Genomic DNA, 11,593 nt, shown 5'->3' with positions numbered 1-11,593 from the left:
ACTCTGCTGTACAGTAGGTTACAAGTGGGTCGCTGTAATCAATGGTGTTAAATTTGAATTTTGTATAACAAATAAATTTTATTCAGTGGAATTTCAATGAATTAAATGATTCTTTAAAACTTTCAACGCCGCTGGCGAGTATAGGTACGCGTCAACAGAGTTTATTCCAATGGGCCGGTGACTCGTTAATTACGCTATAATTAATATTTTTAATAAACTTTGAAACTAAGACAGGCCATTAACAATGAACTATAAATTAAGAGGTATTGGTGGTTTTAATTTTATTTTTTCCGTTGTTTCTGAAACCACGGGTGGTGTTGAACGTACATGCCAATATACTTTAGACGTATCTGTATTTTTAATTTCAAACGGCCGTGGTCCAATGATTAAGATTAGTATTAACAATCAATCTTTTAATAGGAATAGAGTAATAATATGTTTATGTATAAATGTGCGATAACAGTAGTTAGACAAAATCAATAGTTAATAAGTATAAACCGTACATTATGGCGTAATATTATAAATTATAATGGTGTATAATGCAAGAGGATAGCGAATTATCGGTTTTACAATGATGTGTGTTATCGTCAAAACTCAACATTTTAACTGCAAATGCTTAAAAGTTATAATAAAACCATAGTCAAAACCTTAATATATCATACTTTTAAGCTTTTTGTCCCAGCAGACATTCTTTATCAATATTTATCGAAAAAAATATGTTTAATATATGATTACCTAAGTAATACGTCTTTAGTTAAAGAATCATTTAATTCCATGAAATTCCACTCAATATTTAAAAAATATAAGAAAATATTAACACAGGTGACAGGTATACTGTATAATAAAATACAATTTATTTGTTATACAAAATGTATTCTACATTTTTAAAATTCCAAGCATATTAATAAATTATAATGAATACAAATATAACAATAACGCAATAAAATACAATCTTTTATTTTGAATGATATTTTGTAATGGTAAACGAATTTATTTATCATTATATATTTATCATTTTATAAAATATTTAATTTTTATATCTAAGGATTTATAATTTAAAACAAAGTTCCACGTATATATGTTATTATATATAAATTACTTTATTCACAATAATATCATCAAATATACTTAGTAATATCATAGGCTGCCTGAACGTCTTTGCTCAGAATCGTTTTTCTTATACATTGCTATTATATCATTAGATTAAAATTTAACACTATCCATTACAGTGACCCACTTGTAACTTACTGTACAGCAGAGTGACACCCACTTGCCCACCTTTTTAAATTTTTATTTAATTTTTAATTTTTATGACCGCAGTCATCACGGTTTGGTGCAGTGAAACTGCTTCGATTTTCTTCAACATTGGTGTACAAATTAAATTATTAAATTATTAATTTTTATCGCACCTAAGGTGATTAAGGTGATCATAATGAACGTCGTTTAGATGATAAAAGTTGCTATTATACCATGAGGTGATTGTAAGGACCGTTATTTGGATAATAAAAGTGGCTAAACAGTGCGACGGTTTGTTTGTCGTTGAGCGTGTAGCTACAGCTGCTGCCGCGCATCGTCGCAATAGACGCCGAGGCGCCGCCGCCGAAACTGAAGAAAAGTTACGATTAGACCATGAGTCCCTGGTTACTCCAGTACCCTGTTTTTCGATTTAGTTCGTATGTTTTGTGATCAACCCCAAAATCAACCACACCAACAAAATTATTATAATTATTATTGTTCAGTTTGATATTAGCCCGCTGCCGCCGGGTTTTCTTGGCGTCTCTGGTTGATCGAGTTGATCGGATCACAAAACATAAGAACTAAATCTAAAAACAGTGTACTGGAGTAACCAGGGACTCATGGTCTAATCGTTACTTTTTTTCAGTTTCGGCAGCTCGGCTACTCGCTGAACGGCCATCACGATCAACACAAATGTTCCTGTTACATTCTGTTAGAAAATATGTCATTAGATATGGAAGCACTAAGGTTTCTATAATGTTACAACGTACACTAGAGCCGTAACTAAGAGACAAACAAACCAAAAATAATTTCGGTTAATTCGGTTAATTTCGGTAATTTCGATTTTGTATACCGGTTTTGAAATTTTAAGATTTCGGTTTCAACTTAACAATACCGGTATTAAGAAGTTTCAGTTTCGGTTTTGTAAACCGGTTTCCAATTTTCTTTTGCGAATAATGAAATGGTTATAAACATTTTAATCTTGATCTCAATTGTATTATGAGTATTAATCATGCGTATTAATGGAATTTAAGTATTTAAAAACACGTCAGTCAAAAAAAGGTGGATAAGTGGATGTCGCTCTGCTGTACAGTAGGTAACAAGTGGGTCACTGTAATGGATAGTGTTAAATTTTAATCTAATGATATAATAGCAATGTATAAGAAAAACGATTCTGAGCGAAGACGGTCAGGCAGCCTATGTCATTACTAAGTATATTTGATGATATTATTGTGAATAAAGTAATTTATATAATATTATAACATATATACGTGGAACTTTGTTTTAAATTTTCAATTCTTAGATATAAAAATTGAATATTTTATAAAATGTTAAATATGTAATGATATATAATGATAAATAAATTCTTTTACCATTACAAAATATCATTCAAAATAAAAAATTGTACTTTATCGTGTTATTGTTGTATTTTTCTTCGTAATAATATATTAATATGCTTGGAATTTTAAAAATATAGAATACATTTTGTATAACAAATTAATTGTATTTTATTATACAGTATACCTATCTCATGTGTTTATATTTTCTTATATTTTTTAGATATTCAGAGGAATTTCAAGGAATTAAATGATTCTTTAACTAAAGACGTATTACTTGGGTAATCATAAATTAAACTTATTTTTTTAATAATTTTTTTCTATAAATATTGATAAAAAAGTCTGCTGGGACAAAAAGCTGAAAAGTGCAATATATTAAGGTTTTGACTATGGTTTTATTTTAACTTATAAGCATTTGCAGGTAAAATGTTGAGTTTTGACAACAACACATATCATTGTAAAACTAATAATTCGGTATCCTCTTGCATTATACACCATTATAATTTATAATATTACGCCATAATGTACGTTTATACTTATTAACTATTGATTTTATTTAACTACTGTTATCACACATTTATACATAAACATATTATTTCTCTATTCCTATTAAAAGATCGATTGTTAATACTAATCTTAATCATTGGACCACGGCCGTTTGAAATTAAAATTACGGATACGTCTAAAGTATATTTGCATGTACGTTCAATGCCGCCCCGTGATTTCAGAAACAACGGAAAAAATAAAATTAAAACCCCCCATACCTTTAAATTTATAGTTCATTGTTAATGGCCTTTCTTAGTTTCAAAGTTTATTAAAAAAATTTGATTTAATTATAGCGTATATTAACGCGTCACTGGCCCATTGGAATAAACTCTGTTGACGCGTATACGCGTCAGCAGCGTTGAAAGTGTTTAGAGACGCCACGCAGGTTAGGCAACAAGGCGGCAGCAAACTCATATCGAACTGAACAATAATAATAATAATAATATTGTTGGTCTGGTTGATCGAGTTGATCGGATCACAAAACATAAGAATAATAAACTAAATCTAAAAACAATGTACTGGAGTAATCAGGGACTCATGGTCTAATCGTTACTTTTCTTCAGTTTCGGCGGCGGCGGCTCGGCGGCTATTGAGACGATACGCGGCAGCAGCTGTAGCTACACGCTCAACGACAAACAAACCGTCGCGCTTAGTTTTTAGCAACTTTTATTATCCAAATAACGGTTCTTACAATCATCTTGGATGCGATAAAAATTAATAATTTTATTCCTACACTAATATTAAAAATCACGGCAATCATCGAGGGAAAAAATTTTTTTTTAATAATTTTTTTTTATAAATATTGATAAAAAAATGTTTGCTGGGACAAAAAGCTTAAAAATGTATTATTTAAGGTTTTTATTATAACTTATAAGCTACTAAATAACTTAACCTACCAGTGACCTACAGACATTATTATATTACAAGCATAATGTTTAATTCTATAGGTAACGTAAAACAATATAGATACATTAACGCTAACGAGTATTTTTTGAGTTATTTAACTTTTTGTACAAAGGGTAACGATAATAATATGTCCATTATAGTAAGTTTGGAAGACGATAATTATTATTCATCGCCAGCACGCACATAGCACACATCTATACATACACACACACACACACGTACACAATATAATGTATATTTTATTACACATAATAATGTTATAATGTATAATATTATATTATAGTATTATACCACAATGATTATGTTAATAATAAATATTATAAATATGGTCAATGTAGGCATTGACTTTATTAAAATATAATATTATTATGATTTCGTGTTTTTTTTTTCCATCCATGTATAATTCACACGTATCGAATATTTTATTAAAAATATAATATATCTGTACCACAAAAGTCAACTAACGCAAGTCCATTTTTTGAAATTTTGAGTAAATTATATACTCAGAATAATAATATAGTTTTTGTGATCTTTTTAATGGTATTAAAACGTAAGTCATGTATACAATAATTGCATAAATGGCAAGAAGTATACTAACTTAAGTCCTAAACTATGATAGATGTATAGAAACGTATGCCAAGCGTTTACATAAGAATAGTAATAAAAAAGGTGGGTAAGTGGATGTCACTCTGCTGTACAGTAGGTTTCAAGTGGGTCACTGTAATGGATGGTGTTAAATTAATATAATATTATTGCATAAGAAAAACGATTCTGAGCGAAAACGGTCAGTCAGCCTATGATATTACTAAGTATATTTGATAATATTATTGTGAATAAAGTAATTTATATATTTACTTATTTACGTGGAACCTTGTAATTTTAAATTTGATAAATGTTGTCAAAATTTTAAATTTAAATGCTTATAAAAAAATTTGTGCCTATATATTTTTAATGTTTTTCAACTGCTATTGTAACAATAACCTAGGAGCCTTCCATTAAATTTTAAAGCTTTTTTAACCAACAAATAAAATTGTATTGATACTTATAGAAAAAAAAATTAAAAAAATGGAAACAGAAAATGTCCGTAAACAGCTCAAAATAAGTCAAAATATTTGGAAAATGTTATGGTGTATAGAAAATGCTAGTATTCTAAACATTCAGTCAAAATTTCATTTGACACCCAAAGTACCAACTAGATTCACTTTCCTATCATCAAATGTTACTGTTGAAGAATATTCAAGCATTTTTACTGTCCTAAATAGTGATGACAAACACAAAAATAAAAAAATAAAAAATTTAAAAAAAAAATAAAAAAAACACACATTATTATAAAATCAATACATTCACCCCTTTCCTCAGAATCTAAAATTGTATTTCATACGTACCTATAATTTGTTATTACAATAAACATTGCATCTGAATACCTATCTACTATCGTAAAAACTATCGGTGATTTTTGGGTTTCATATTAACTACTTATGAAGAATCTTGTTTATTGTATTTTTTATTTGTATCGGTATTTGCATTTTAAAAAATAAATCTAGAATTCGTATGCTTTTTAAATATGATTTTTTTCATCTGGTACTGAACCTTGGCCTCACGTAAAGTTGCTTTAATATGCCGCATTTGCAAGGCTGGGCAAGTTAACGGTTTTTTTTTTGACTCGTTGAGTTAAGTTACTTTAAAATAATAAAGTTAAGTTAAGTTAAAAGTTACTCGTATTTTTTTTGTTAACTCGTTAAGTTAAGAGTTATAACTTTGGAAAAAAAAAGTAACTTAACTTAGTGTAGAGTTAAAATTTGGTAATTTGCAAAAATAAAAATTCCAGACACATAATATGGTTTATTAGATAGTTTTTCTTTACACTCAAGAAAATTACTGGGGAAATTTAAAATTTTACATCAAAGTAAAAACCCATTAAAAAATTTGCATTATTCTTCGGACAAAAATTAACTTAATTTAGATACTTTTGAAATAAAATTAACTTGAAGTAAACACGTTAATCTTGATAAAAAAGTAACTTATGAAGTTAAATGTTAATTTGGAAAAAAAAGTAACGAGTTAACTAACTTAATTAAAGTTAACTTAACGTTTTAACTTAATCTTAACTTTTAACTCATTATTGCCGAACCTTGCGCATTTGTATACATGAACTAAGACCCTACATTTCTTATATATGTAATTCAACTGTGTAATCCATATAATAACGCTAACTAGTAGTTTATTTGAGTTATTCAACTTTGTATACTAAGGGTAATGACTGATGATAACAATATAGCCATTTTAATAGGTTTGGAAGGTACCAATCTATCAACATGATATTATGCTTATAGTTAAAATTATCCGAGTACAATGAATACTTTATCCAATACACCTAATATATTATACACCTATGTATATTCAATATTTTTGAACTACCATTTTTAAATACTATTGTCCTAATAAAATAAACACATTACATAGGTAAATACTCTGCAGGAACTGATCGTTCAGATTGTGATTTAGACGCATAAAAACTTAACAATTTTCAGTATAAAAGGAAGGTTATCTAGGTACAATTATAATATAATTTGTACCTATATACATTATATTAGTATAATATATAATACTAGCTCTAAGTGAAACTCTGGGAAAGTTGGACTCGCTGAGAGTGGGTACCAATTTTGGAATATAAAAGTCGCAAAGGCTGTAAGACGAAAGTTTAGGATTTGTAATAAGGATTAGTGATATGGATTGGAGATAAGACTTGGCGCTTTGGCGGGAATGTTTAAAAGTTTGAGCGTCTAGCAATCCGTCACGAACGTTGTAAATGTATAGGCTGGATACGATCTCCAGGATCATATCCCGTTTCTCCGCTGCTTTTGGTTGTTAAAATTGTTAAAAAGTGTAGAGTCGATAGGTTTATTTGATTGTCTAGCTATCAGTCATAAAATCACATAGGTAGGCGATCCGACTGCGTCGGATCGCGGACTATATACGAAGCGTATATCACCAGGTATGCAATCCACCTGCGGTGGATTGCGGACCCCGTTAGTTGCGTAGATAGGTGAATAATAGAAAAAATAGTTGGACCCCTTGACCGTGTTAGTCGTAAGTGAGTACCGATTTTGGAGACACATTCGAATTATAAATGTCGCACTTATACATATAGAAGGTGATAAGAATTTCTGATATGACTTGGCTCTTCGGCGGTCTCGTTTCGAAGGTGGGAACGTTTGACAGTCAAGATTCAGTGTCTAGAAATCTCCCATGGCCCATGAAAACCGGCAATTCAATGATGATACTATCCCCCAGCGTATGTCCGGTGCTTTTTTCATACGTGTAAGAAAATGTTAATTCGAAAATCTGCATGTTAGAGTGTCCAGCAAATCAGTCATTACCCATCTAAGACAAAACAAAAAAAAAGCAATCCACCTGCGGTGGATATAGTGGTATGTGCCGTCGCATGTCCGGTGCTCTTTCTTATGTAAAAAGTGTAAAGTCAAAACCCGAGTTGGATTGTCTAGCAAGTCAGTCATCTCAAATCAAAATCGATTAACATCCAATTAGCCACCTAGGTAGGCAATCCGAATTCGTCGGATCGCGGACAATGTGCTACAGCATATCAAGTAGGCAATCCACCTGCGGTGGATTGCAGACCCGACGTTGGGCGTCTATAAGTGAAAACTCTATCACACAACTTACGAAATAATTTGCGAAAAATACAAACTATAACTATACAATATAAATACAAACAAATATAATATTTTGTACCTATTTATTATAATTCATAAAAAAAATAACATATAGATACATAATATTATATTAACCAAAACAATACATATAAACATGTACCTGTAATGTATATATAATTATATCAACAAAAAAAAAAAAATGCAAAAACCTGCATGTTTAAGTGTTAAGGAAGTCAGTCATCACCGTCTAAGACGAAACCAAAATGAGCAATCCGTTTACGGCGGATTGAATGGTAGGTATGTGCCGTCGCATGTCCGGTACTTTTTCTTATGTAAAAAGTGTAAAGTCGAAAACCGTGTTGGAGTGTCTAGAAAGTCAGTCATATCAAGTCAAAATCTATTAACTTTAAAGTTCGTCTGCTAGGTAGCGAACAATGTGCTGCAGAAAATAAGTCTAGTATGTATAGCTTCTATAAGTGAAGAGAAAAAATAGTATTTTCCAAAAACCCAATCACACAACAATCGAAATAACTTACGAAAAATTAAGAGCAATTTAAAGAAAATAATATGAGTTAAATTCCTAATAATTTAAATAACATATAGTTACATAATATATAATATACAGTCATATAATGTAAAATTAACATGTATATTATTATATTATTTATGAAATATAAAGTGAAAAAAAATGCAAAAAACTCGATTTACGGGCGGCCGTGCCTTAGAATACACGGTACAGTCGTTGCCGCCCGAAGAGAGCTACGACGGTTTCGAACCCGGACCTACCTATCCTACAACGTTTGGGGAACCTACGCCTAACCTATCGAGCCACAGTTTGTGATGCAAACCACGGTCAAAACTTCAACAATTAAGCTGTGTGTCTACGGAGCGACGTAAACCAATATATTCGATATACATCGATGTAATCGTATATAATTCTATGTATCCAGGGGCGTATACAAGGGGGGGGGGGGATGTGGGGGTCAGATCCCCCCCCAATAGGCCTTTTTTAAAATTTTATAAAATAGTGTTCTTAATGACTTAATGTAAGGAAATTACAAGGAAAAAAAATGGCAAGGATTTTTTGTAAATTTTTATTTTAACACATTCAACAATTAATTAAAAATAATTTACTTAATATTAATCAGTAATCATATATTTATTTCATATTCATATAATCGTATTATGTGATATTTGATAATATGTATATTATATATACAAGTATAATAAATTATTATAAGATAATAATATGTGGCAGACCAGCCACGGGCCGTCGCCAGTCGCCACCGTCACCGATATCAACGCGGCGGAGACGACGCCCGCATGTCCGTGCGTATAATAATACATTTTCCTATACATTAGAAAAAGAAATATAAAAATAGCTAAAAATAGCTTAAATAATAAATATTATTATCTAAAAACAAAAATCAATCACAAATATTATGTCAGTTGTACGAACAAGTCATAACTACATATAACTACTTGTAGAATTTAAAATAAAATGTATTGAATATATATATGTTTTATCATTTATTAAGTATTTAAATGTGCACATACCTAGGTTTAGGTATTTTTGTTCCATAATAATTTGTTCGCAACTGATCCCCCCCCCATACAAAAGTTATGTATACGCCACTGTATGTATCGTAATTCTACACACTGTTTAAACTTTAATTGTACCTATTTTATTCACTTATCTGACCGTTATTATGTATGCTTGAATAATACATTTATTTGTGTTTAATAATACATTTAAATATTTAATTGTGTTTACGTTAAGCAATATACCAACTACGTTATTAAGAACCAAATAATACGTCTACAATCACGCATAATGCAATATTTATTGAATCAAAAACAAAACAAAAAAAACAATATATATTTATTGTGCACTTGTGCGCTGGAACGAAGACCGACTGACATTTCGTGAACGCGAATTTTTAAGTGTACTAACCAAAAGAAATAAACTTAACAAATAGAGCACAAACGGCAATTGAAAAGACGACACGAAAAGCGATAATAACGACCTACGCTGGCGTCGATTGCGATGGCTATGGACCGATATCGCGTACAAACCACGCGGCTTTTAAAAGAAACGAACTATATGTGAAAATGTCTAAAAGTCGAAAAACAGCGTAAAAAGCGTAACATTTTTCGAAAACGTTTAAAAACCGACCGCCGCCGCCGCTGCGAAGGTACGCGATTGGTCGCGCTATAGGGAATCGACGGGATCGGTCCGGCGGACTGGGGAAACGGAGCGGTGTTTAATTTATTCCACCATGAGATCCTCCATGAATTCCCTATAGATCAGCTGTTTTTCTTGCGATTTTATAGAATAAGATTAGTATAGTAATAGTATAATAATAATTAATAATATAAACTTTGTTATCTAAAATTCAAACCGTGTAAATAAGTAACGATATTATTGATCAAATGTGTTTAATACAGTGATGTTTACGTTTTAAAAAATGTGTACAAATACTAAATTCTGTACGTCTATATGAATAGTAATAGTCTTAAACACTATCAGAATAGTACATTAGTAGATACCTAAATATTATTATAATTATTACACACGTAAGATCATTTAAAATAATGGGTCACTCGATTTTAACATTTAATTTCGCAATTTTTTCAATCGTATTTATTTAGTAAAAGTTTTTTTTTTCCCCGTCTAGTGGACAAAATAATTATTCGGTTGCGCACCGTTGTACTCAATTTGTATTCCAAATACGTACTAATATAATAATTCATATAATAACGATTGGTTTCATTGTAGTCGTCCATTTTTGATTTTGAGCAGTATAATAGGCTGCACTTTGTTCACAAATTACAACATCAAGTTATGTTACCGGTATTTGTTTACTACCGGTATCTACGGTATTACCGAAAACACAGATCACCGAGGTTCAATTTGAAGTGTTTCGAACCAGGAAAATTGTGCATCTATATTCAAAATTATGTTTGTAATTATTATGATCGTAAAATATGTGTATAGTATTTCAGGTAACATCGGTAGTTAGTGAATCACGATAAATACCACTGCCCACCGGCCATATAATTATGGTGTTTAATACTGTTTTTATAAAACCAGTATTGTGCATTCAAAATATTGCTCAGCTGTTCTAACAATAATAATAATTTTATTTAGCAAAATAATATACAATTTACTAGGTATTAAATGAAAATGCATAATGTATTATTACCTCGTGTTCTTACTTCTATTATACTGCTCGAAAACAATAATGGGCGACTACAATAAAACTTATCGTCATTTATCAATTATATAGGTTTAGGTATGTAATTGGAATGAAAATTGAGTACCTAAAACCGCGAGCAACCAAATAGTTATATTATCCACTATACGGAAAAAAACTTTGAGTTGTACTAATAAACCTAGACGTTTTTAGATTTACTTAATAAAAAAGATTGAAACAATTGCGAAATTAAATGTCAAAATAGAGTGAAACATAATTTTAAATGATTTTACATATTGTATAATAATTGTTGTATTAGGGTACCTAAAGTAAACCGGTAACATAACTTGAAGTTGTAATTTGTGAACAAAGTGCAGCCTATATTAAACTGCTCAAAAACGAAAATGGACGACTACAATGAAACCAATCGTTATTTTATCAATTATTATATTAGTACGTATTTGGAATACAAATTGAGTACAACCGTGCGCAACCGAATAATTATTTTATCCACTAGACGGGGAAAAAAAATGTTCAGGTATACTAATAGAACTATACTTTTTGGATTTACTAAATAAATACGATTGAAAAAATTGCGAAATTAAATGTTAAAATCGAGTGACCATTTATTTTAAATGATCTTAAGTGTGTAATAATCATAATAATATTTAGGTACCTACTAATGTACTATTCTGAT

Source organism: Metopolophium dirhodum, chromosome 1 (genome assembly GCF_019925205.1).
Source record: "Metopolophium dirhodum isolate CAU chromosome 1, ASM1992520v1, whole genome shotgun sequence".
NCBI lineage: Eukaryota > Metazoa > Arthropoda > Insecta > Hemiptera > Aphididae > Metopolophium > Metopolophium dirhodum.
The sequence above is the reverse complement of the archived record's forward strand: the minus strand, read 5'-3'. Positions refer to the sequence as shown.